This window comes from Phalacrocorax carbo, chromosome 27 (assembly GCF_963921805.1).
Source record: "Phalacrocorax carbo chromosome 27, bPhaCar2.1, whole genome shotgun sequence".
Taxonomy (NCBI): Eukaryota; Metazoa; Chordata; class Aves; order Suliformes; family Phalacrocoracidae; genus Phalacrocorax; species Phalacrocorax carbo.
The window spans coordinates 104,037-113,865 of NC_087539.1; the positions used below are offsets into that span (position 1 = coordinate 104,037).

At 56.5% G+C, this 9,829-nt stretch overlaps 1 long non-coding RNA gene across 1 annotated transcript; it reads right to left on the reverse strand.

The window, feature by feature from the left end:
• Positions 1–395: 395 nt before the first annotated feature.
• On the reverse strand, positions 396–3,749 carry LOC135317813 (uncharacterized). The gene is made up of 3 exons (XR_010376457.1): positions 3,596–3,749; positions 800–1,145; positions 396–687 (listed from the first exon to the last, which is right to left on the reverse strand). It is a non-coding gene; the product is annotated as an uncharacterized LOC135317813 (long non-coding RNA).
• Positions 3,750–9,829: the final 6,080 nt, after the last annotated feature.

Sequence of the window (9,829 nt, forward strand, 5' to 3'; positions counted from 1 at the left end):
GTACTGAGGCCGCCTTAATCACCGCCGCAAAAAGATGACCTTCTATAAAGGTCTAATATTTAAGACACAAGACAAATCTATGCAGTAGACTTAAAATGCGAGAAAGGAAGCTCTCGGTTACCATTATGCCGATGAGCCAGGGCTTGCAAAACCCTCAATATTGCTACCTAGGTGCCTGCTCAGCACGGAGAACAGACACATCGAGACCCGAGTACAGGAAGGAACAAAGACAGACTACAAAATCCACACAACAGCACAAGCACAGGCAGGAACTCCCCTGCCTGGCAGATGCTTCTGTTTTGCAGAAAGGACAACACAACCTCTCTCGGCCCAAACGTGTCCGGTCTCTGAACGGTCCCCTCCACTGATTTGACAACCCCTGCCTGCCCCCCCTGCGCTTCCCGCAACCGACCGGCCACCTGCACAAAGACCGCATCGGCCCCTCAGCTTCGCTTCCAAATCCGGGGGCTCAAAAGCCATCCTTTAAAAAGGCCACACAGGCTACGTAGGATGGGGCTGCGGTCACACGGACACTCTTCATCTCCAAACGTGCGGTGCCATCACTCAGCGTCGCACCACTCAACGCCGGCCACTTCCGCAACGACAGCCTCCTCGGAAGCGCCGTGAACTTCCGCTCGCCCACGCTCTAATGAGGCTGGATGTCGTGGCCGCCGCCACCTACGGCGCCTAGAGAACCAGAGAGACAAGGTGACCGCTGCGCCTGGAAGCGGCCGCCCGCTCACAAACAATTCCACACCTCAAAAATAACCGCTGCTACAGTTTCCTGTTCATCGCTCACCTTGCCCGACGAGCTCGGGGCAGACATCCCGCTTTGCATGTAGTTTTGTGAGTCCCTTCGTTAACTAGTCACATAGGTGCTCGCACTGCACGACCCCTCCGTTGTCACGTGCTGACCTACCTTCTCACAATGCTCTGTTCGCCCCCTCCCTCCCGTGTCCGGCTCCCTGCCGTGCATCTCCACCAACAGCCACATTCCAGACTCATCCTTTCCCCTACCATGCCAACACGGCTCCCTCACCTCCCGATCCGTGCCTCCCGGGTCAGTGGCCGCGTCAGGCACCTGCTCGCATACTCGGTCCGTCCCCGATGGCTGGGAACTGTCACCTTCAATGCCGGGCCCACTTCTGGGGAAATACGGAGAGGCACACAGATATTAGACACTGCTTTCCAAAAGCAAGAGCTCACCACGCAAAACAAACTAACAAATCGTTTTGACTGACTTGTTTGGCAACACAGAGACCCCAAAGGCAGAAATCCCAGACGAGTGACCGCACAGCCCGCCCCGTCACAGCACACGACGCCATCTGCTCGCCTTTGCTGCCACGCCTCGCTCGACTGTCCTGCTTAACCCTAGACCTATGACTTAAAGTGCAAGAAAAAGTCAAACCACGCAACACACAAAAATTACACCGATAGGGCAAACACCAAAAGCAGTACGGGAAGCAAACGGGCGTGGCTGGTGTAGTGACACACTCTCCCTTTGTAGGTAACTCACTCCTGAGCGACTCCGTGAACAGCCGCGTGGAGAACCTCTCGGCAGACAGCACGCTCGAGCGGCCGCGCTGACACATACGGGGAAGGAGACTGGGCTACCGGAGGCTGCTTGCACACAGAACGCGACCATTAGCTAACACTTGAACACCCCTTTCCCAACCATCCCCCGGCACCAAGACTTCAAAAACCCCTCCTCTCCTCCTGAACTGTCAGGGAAGGAACCTCACTCCTTCCCGACAGCTCCCGCCCTGTATTTGCACCCCTAAAGCCCCTCTGTCAGCCGCTCCTCGGGAGCTGCCCTTCCCACCTCTGCCCCGCGCTCTGCGAGCACCTCCCACCTTCCGGCTTCCCGCAGACTCCGTGCTCTCTACAGGCCCACAAAATAACAGAAGCCCCGATGCTTATAATCTACGAGGGACCTGCCGCAAGCTGCAAAGGTTCTCGGGACAACGTGGTACTCTGCGGGCGATCGGGAAAGGCGACGAGCAGTTCCGTACCCCGACACACACTATGCGTTACGTCCCTGCTGCTTTCTGAAGGAAGGCTAGAGCTCCACATACAGACGCGTACAACACGCTCACCCTAACCCCTACCGTAGCATCTCAGCATCAGTCCTATTGAGAGATAACGTCAACAACTTGCACAACACACAGGCAAAACTGGTGGGAAAAATATACGCTTCTACCCTCGGCCAAGTCATAAAATTCCTGCAAAACCAACCAAACAAAAAACCTACCACACACAAAAACAAAACACCAAAAAAACCCCAGACAAAACCATAACACTCCCACAAAACCAAACAATCCAAAACACACTATTAGACCATCTTGCTACCCCTGAACATCCAACACAAACTTACTGACCCGAGGAAAAACAAAAGCTCGTACAAGTATACTTCCTAATATATATCTGCTGCTCAACTTTGACTGCTCTCTTACCTCAGCCAGAAACCTCCCCCTCTCTAAATGTCAAAACACACCTACCCAAAGAGCTTAGACAGCTCAAAACCTGCAACCAACTCAAGGAACAGTACCAGAGAAGCCCAGGAGCAGAATGAGCCTCCCGAAGAAAGGCTGGGGCTCATCTACGCCAGCAGAATGGCAAAGCAGAATGAAATCTTTTAAGAGCCCCTTCTCAAAAATTATCTCTGGTTATAAAGTAAATCATTTACTGTAAAACCATCAACCATTCGGAGTCACCTCAACGCTCTCTCTCGCTCAGTCCCTTAACAGAACTGAATCAGTCTCAAAGGACAAAAAACATGAAAAGAAACGTGGAAATATACAAGCGTATCGGGAACGGTACGAAGCAGCTAAATTAACACCTCAGTAGCTGGGACAAAACTAAATTGTAAAGGACAACAAAAAACCACCCCAGGAGACGCATCGATAAAAACAGAGGAAGGCTCTCTCTACTCACAGAAGCTCACGGAGAGACCTGAGCCAACGGTACACAGCTTTGGGGTAGCCGATACCGAAAAGAAACATACTCGAGACAGAAAACAGACTGCTGTGGAGCACAAAGGTGGCTTTGGCAAAGGTTCTGCCAGGACAAGAGTCACAGTTACAGGGAACGGACAGCGGCCGGCAGGGGAAACGCCGTCGGCGTGGCGGGGCCAGCGCGGGAAATGCCACCCTCAGCTAACGCTGCGCTATCAAGCCTTAAGTGAAAACTGCAGAGTAGTTACAGGAGACGGGCATAAGACGGATGCTGAATATCACTTGATGGTCACAAAATCTCATGGGGATGGGCACCACGTAGCCTCGTGGACACCCCTTAGACCCAAACGCTTAACGAGAGACGCTTCTTGCCAAAATACAAGCTCGACGAGGAAAAGCCAACGGGGATGTGGGGGCAACTACCAAAATCTCAGTATGTGAGCAGGCGTTACTTAAGATGGTGCAGTGGTTCTGCCGGGTCCGTCCAACCTGAGCAACGGGTTCTAACGCCTGTCCAGCAGCGTCCATGATCTCTCTCACGGCCTCCCACATCATAGACACCTCCCCTGCCTGGGACCGTGTTTTCCATGTCCCACCCCTCCCCATCCCCGCAATGAAAATCAAACACAACAAATAAGTACTCCACTTCATCTTCTTGGCCTCCAAAAGAAGCTTCCTTCCACTGCTGAGCATCGACACCGACATCCTCATGCTGTTCCTCAAAAGCAGGCTGGCCCTCGTGTGCCCGTACTGCCAAAGGAAGAGAAAATGATTATGCTCTTATGATGAGCTCCATCATCCTCTCCTTCAGGAAATCAAATCCCGATCGCTACATACCAGAAGTTTGTGCAGGAGATGGCCGAGGCCAGCCCCATATATGAGGCACTCTGTGACCCTGCTCTCTCTTTTGGCCACAGCACCCGCCACCGGGGAGCCCCAAACCCCTTGTGACTCCCAAGGAAAACCAGATAAAACTAGTTCAAAACAACTGGCAGGTGAGAGGTGACCGACAAACACGTATAGCCCACCTCAAACCAGCCAGAGAGCTGACTACCTCCCCCACTAAACTCTCATCTTCGACAAATACACCAAACAGAACAATGTTTACGCTGAACAGAACAAAACCCTTACCCTCTGACACTCTGAAAAGGATTTGTGCACCCACAAAATATATATATATTCATGCTATCGACCGACGGACCACACTTCCTCAGGGTCAGCCCTGCAAAGACAGGAGGACGCCCGATGCTCTCTCCATAAATATAAAATAAAAAACTGAGCCAGAGCCAGGCAGAGAGAGGTGGAGAAAGAACAAGTAGCCACAGGCTACAGGACAGAGAGAGGGAGGACCAAAAAGACGGGGAGGCAGGGAGCCACTCAGAGCGAGATGGAGAAAGAAGGGGCGGGGGGACGCAAAAAAAAAACCTAAAAATAATTTTGCAGCAGGTAAGGAAAGAGAGGGGGCCAGGGGGGAGAGACAGGGAGGGCCCAGGACGCACAAGAGAGGCAACGGGGCCCCAGTGGCCCAGGACTCACCGCGACTCTCGCTCTCAGCGCTGCTGGCACAATTTAGCCGTTCAGATGCTTCTTTCCCCTCCTCTCCGCCCTGCCTCTTCTGCAGCTCCAGACTCTAGGCCGTTCTCCACCTAAAGAGGATACACGGGTGTCTTACCGCTCTTACGAGATGAGGCTTCCTAGGCACGTAGCCTAGCTCGCTCGTGCACTACACGCCCGTACCCAACTCCCGGTTACGCGTACAGACCCTGCGGTGCACGTTGGTGGCCTGGCCCGCTGCGGACTATGAAGGGGGATCCTTCCTCCCTCACCTGCAGGGACAGGCTCTCTCTTGCCTGCGGCAGGAAGGCAGCTGGCAGCCAGAGCGCCTTCAGTTTCTTCTGCTTTACCTTTCGTTGGCGTCTCCAGCTTCAGCCGAGGCAGCTCCTGTCCACAGCCGGGAAGGGCTCTGTGTGTCCCTTTTCGCCCCCGCGCTGCGAGGATGGCAACGCCGGGCAGAGAGAAGCCACGCAAGCCTGAGACGGCTGCAGTCAACGGCATCCCCGGGGGAAGGACAGACAACCACGTCCTCAGCACGGTCTCTGGGAGAGGGAAAGAAGAAACAGCGACCGTCATTACCGTCGATCGACCCTGGCCAAAGCCCCTCCTTGCGCAGGGGCTTCTGGACACACCGCCCCTTCCCCGCGCTACTGCTAAGGGCCCCTGCGCCGAGGGGGAATCCAGTGCGCTCGAGGGCCGGCTCGCTGCCTTCACGACAGGGCCTGGGGGCGGCCAAGGGCTACGCAGCACGCTTACGGGGAGGTGCCGGGGCTGGGGGCAGGCGCACGGGGCAAGGGGGGGGCCAGGGGAGGCTGAGCGGGAGCTCCGGTGAGCCGGGGAGGCGGCGGCCATCATCTGCGCCCTGGGCAGGGGGAAAAGGTCCTCCTCCTTTCCCTCTTCCCTTCTGTCAGCTCCCGGGGAACTCACCGCTTCTCGGGGAGCGGCCGCACCTGGAAGCCCCCAGAAATCAACACGAATCCAACCCCAAAAATACACCGCGCCTACCGTACGCGGCACGGCCGCCCGGCACCCGAGCGCCGGAACACCGCGCCTCCCGCCGCGCCCCGGCGAGCCACGTGACAGGGCCGGCAGCCACTGCGCCAGGACTACAGCTCCCGGCACGCTCTGCGCCACAACACGGCCGCCCGGCAGCCCCCCGCCGCAAGGACTACAGCTCCCGGCATGCTCTGCGCCACAACACGGCCGCCCGGCAGCCCCCCGCCGCAAGGACTACAGCTCCCGGCATGCTCTGCGCCACAACATGGCCGCCCGGCAGCCCCCCGCCACAAGGACTACAGCTCCCGCCATGCTCTGCGCCACAACATGGCCGCCCGGCAGCCCCCCGCCACAAGGACTACAGCTCCCGGCATGCTCTGCGCCACAACACGGCCGCCCGGCAGCCCCCCGCCACAAGGACTACAGCTCCCGCCATGCTCTGCGCCACAACACGGCCGCCCGGCAGCCCCCCGCCACAAGGACTACAGCTCCCGCCATGCTCTGCGCCACAACATGGCCGCCCGGCAGCCCCCCGCCACAAGGACTACAGCTCCCGCCATGCTCTGCGCCACAACACGGCCGCCCGGCAGCCCCCCGCCGCAAGGACTACAGCTCCCGGCACGCTCTGCGCCACAACACGGCCGCCCGCCCAGCCGCCACACGCACCACCACAGCTCCCGCCACGCCGCGAGCCCGCCCTCCCCGCTCTCTCACCCTGCGGGGCACCGCCCCTCCCGCCGATGCACCCGGAAGCCCCACCGAGCCCTCAGCACAGCCTCGCTCTCCCCACCGCCCGCTCCGACCCGCCGCTGCCCCGCCGCAGCCCTCCTCGGGGCTTGACCCGGCACGCAGCGGCCCCCCACCCAGCCCCCGCTCACCTCCTCCCTCGCTACACTCGCAGCCCGCTGACGCTCGGCCACAGCTCCGCTCCGCCCCGCCCTCGGCTCACACTGGCCCCCCGGAGCAGGGCACCACCCCTTTTCCAGGGAGGAGCCGGCACCGCCAGCCCCACTGCCCGCACCTGGGGCTCCTCCAGCCAGACCCCGCCCACAGCTGAGGCGCAGCAGCAACGGGGGGCCCCCTCCCCTCACCCCCACAGTGCACCACCTCCTCCCCCGGGCTCCATCACAGCCCCTTGCCCCACGCCAAGGGAGCGCAAACGCAGCCCTCAGGCCAAAGGAGAGGGCAGGTGTTTGTGCAGGCGCACACGTAACAAGTCCCAGGAGCGATTCGTGGCTCAGGGTCCCCAACGCTCCCCCTGCCCCAAGGCCACCTCGGCCGCCGTTGCCGCAGCCGCACGGAGCTGGTGGTGGCTGGGATAGTGCTCATTTTCTCCACAGTAGCTAGGAAGGGATACGTTTTGGATTTATGCTCAAAACACCGTTAATAATGTAGAGATGTTTTGGTTCTTGCTGAGCACTGCTTCCACAGTCAGGGCCTCTTCTGGTTCTCTCAGTGCCCCACCAGCAAGTAGGCTGGGACAGCTGGGAAAGCTTTCCCAGCTAACTGACCAAAGGGATATTCCATACCATTTGACATCATGCTCAGCACACGCAGCTGGGGGAAGAAGGGGGAGTCCTTGGGGGGGGGGGGCTACGGCATTTCTCTCCCTAAGTAACCATGACACATGACAGAGCCCTGCTTTCCCAGAGGTGGCTCAACACCTGCCCGCCGAAAAGGAGGAGTGAATTAATTCCTTGCTTTGCTTCCACGCACAGCTTTTGCTTTACCTATTAAACAGTCTTGATCTCAGCCCATGATTTTTCTCACTTTTACCCTTCCAGCTCTCTCCCCCAGCCCACTGAGGGTGGAGCGAGCAAGCAGCTCCCTGGTGCAGAGTTGCCAGCTGGGGCTAAACCACGGCACGCGCTTGTCCGCGTTTGGCAGGGAAGGGACCGTCCGTCGCCTGGCTCCTGGAGCGACAGGCTGCTGGGCAGAGGGGGAGGCCACCAAAGGTGAGGAGCAGGGCACAGGACAGTAGGAAGAGAGAAGAGAAGAGAAGAGCGGCAGCCAGCTGGACGGGGGCGGGGGGGCGTGTGTGCGTGTAGTGAGAAGGCACGAGGCAGGGAACAGGACGGCCAGAGAAGGACAGGGAGCCTGACGGAGGTGGAGATACAAGCAGCAGAGAGAGGGGAAGAGAGGCAGCAGAAAGAGGGGGGAAGAGCAGGACACAGACCAACAAAGAAGGAAGAGGAGCAGGCTGGAGACGCACAAAGAACCTGGGGCAGGCAGCACGACAGCGAGGGAGGAAAGAAGAATAGGGGCAGGAAGCTGGACCGAGCGCGATGGAGACAGACAAGACAAGCGACAAGAACAGGGCAGAGAGGGAAGAATGAAGCCACGGGGACAGGGAGCCGAGACAGCCAACAACGGAGGGAAGGGGCCGGGGAGGGAACACCACAAAACAAACCATGGGGCTACGTGGTACAGAGCATGAGAAGGCAGAGAATTAAGAATTAGGGACAGGGAGCCAGAGAAACAACAACAAAAAAAAAACACCCAAAACAAAGGGAGATGGGGAGCAAAAGGAATCGCAATGCGTACAGAAAGGAGAGAGAAACAATTCTAAAACAGGGTCATGGGGAAGCCAGAGACAGCAAGATGGAGAAAGGACAAAAGCTACAGGCTACAGGGCAGAGAGGGAAGAATTAATGAATAGACACAGAGAGCTGGGCAGAAAGAGATGGAGAAAGGCTGAAGATCACACGGCCAACAGGGAAGAGAGAAGAGAGGGAGGAATTTTCAAAACAGGGGCAAGAAGCCAGAGAGAGGGAGAGAGGCGCAACAATAAAATGGGGACAGGCCACAGGGCGGCGAGGAGGGAATCGATGAATAAGAACAGGAGACCAAAGAGAACACAATGTAGAATGGAAAAAAGGAACAGCGGCCTACAGGGAAGGAGGAATTAAAGATCAGGCACTGGGAGGCAGACAGAGACACATGAAGAAACAAGTAGGAAAAAAAAAAAAAAAAACACACAACGGCAATGGGCTACAAAGACAGACAGAGAGGGAAGAAATAAAACATAGCAGCAAGGAGCTGGACAGAGAGAGATGAGGACAAACAAATAGCACGGGTCTACGTGACAGAGAACGTGGAATTAGAACACAGAGAGGGGGAGCTGGACAGAGAGAGAGGCCGAGAGAAAAATCTAGACGGGCTACGGCGGGCAGAGGCAGGAATTAAAACCTAGGGACAGGGAGCTGGACAGAGAGAGACAGAGATCACAGGGAACAGCGGCGGGTGCAGGAAGAACAGGAATTCAAGAATAGGGAAAGGGAGCTGGACAGAGAAGAACTCAGGCAGGCAAGTAACAGTAGCAGGGTACAGAGCAGAGCAGACGAACTAAAAAGCGCGGCGGGAGCGTTGAGGCAGACAGAGAGAGATTAAGAAAAAAGTCACGGGCTACGTGGCAAAGCAGGAGGAACTCAGAAACGGGGATGGCAACCAAGGGAGAGTGAGCTGGTGAAGGATAACGGGTATTCAAAGTGAGGGACGGGGAGCTGGGAAAAGCGAGGCAGAGAAAAACAGAATCACAGAGAGAATCACACAAAGCCAAAAAAGAAGAAACTGAACAACAGGAACAGGTGTAACCAAAGCAATGAAATCAACCAACCAGAGACGGTGTTCCATTACGGGAACACGGAGCGTACGAATCAGCGCATCTGTCGATCTGCATTTTAGTCCCTAGGCGATCGTTAATGTCAGCAGAACAACAGACAACGTGCTTCTGTCAGAAAAGGATGACAAAACGCGGTTTCGTGTAGCGCACTGAGAAAACTAGCCAAGACTGCCAAGATTAAGAGCCAAGAAGGTAAAAGGCAATTCTGGCAGGGGGAGATCGCGACCACCGACTCACGGACCACCACCGAGCCTGCGCAGTGATTTACATACGGAACGAGCAAGTTTGTACCAATCAGTAGACAGGACGATAATGAATATGTATGAATACGTAAAATTTTGATCTACAAATTCTACGGGAAAGGTGTGTGAGGTACGCACGCCAGGAGGAGCGATCCCCCGTGCATCTGGCGCCGTGAATAAAGAACGCCTGCTCTTTAATACTAGATTGGTGTTGAATAGATATTTCCGATTTTACCGTGTTTTTTGGTAACAGTTTTGGCACCCCAGATGGGAACCTGCTTTTGAATCTCGACGGATCCGCAGGACCGTGGGACCTGCAGCCAGCCCCAAGGAATTCTTGGGGAGAGCTTCCGATCCCCAGGCCAGAGAATTCTGAGAAAGATCCCCTGGACTGAAGTAAACAAGGCATTCGTTTAAGAAGAAACTTAGGTAGAATAATATGTGGCGTTAGCTTCCCACAT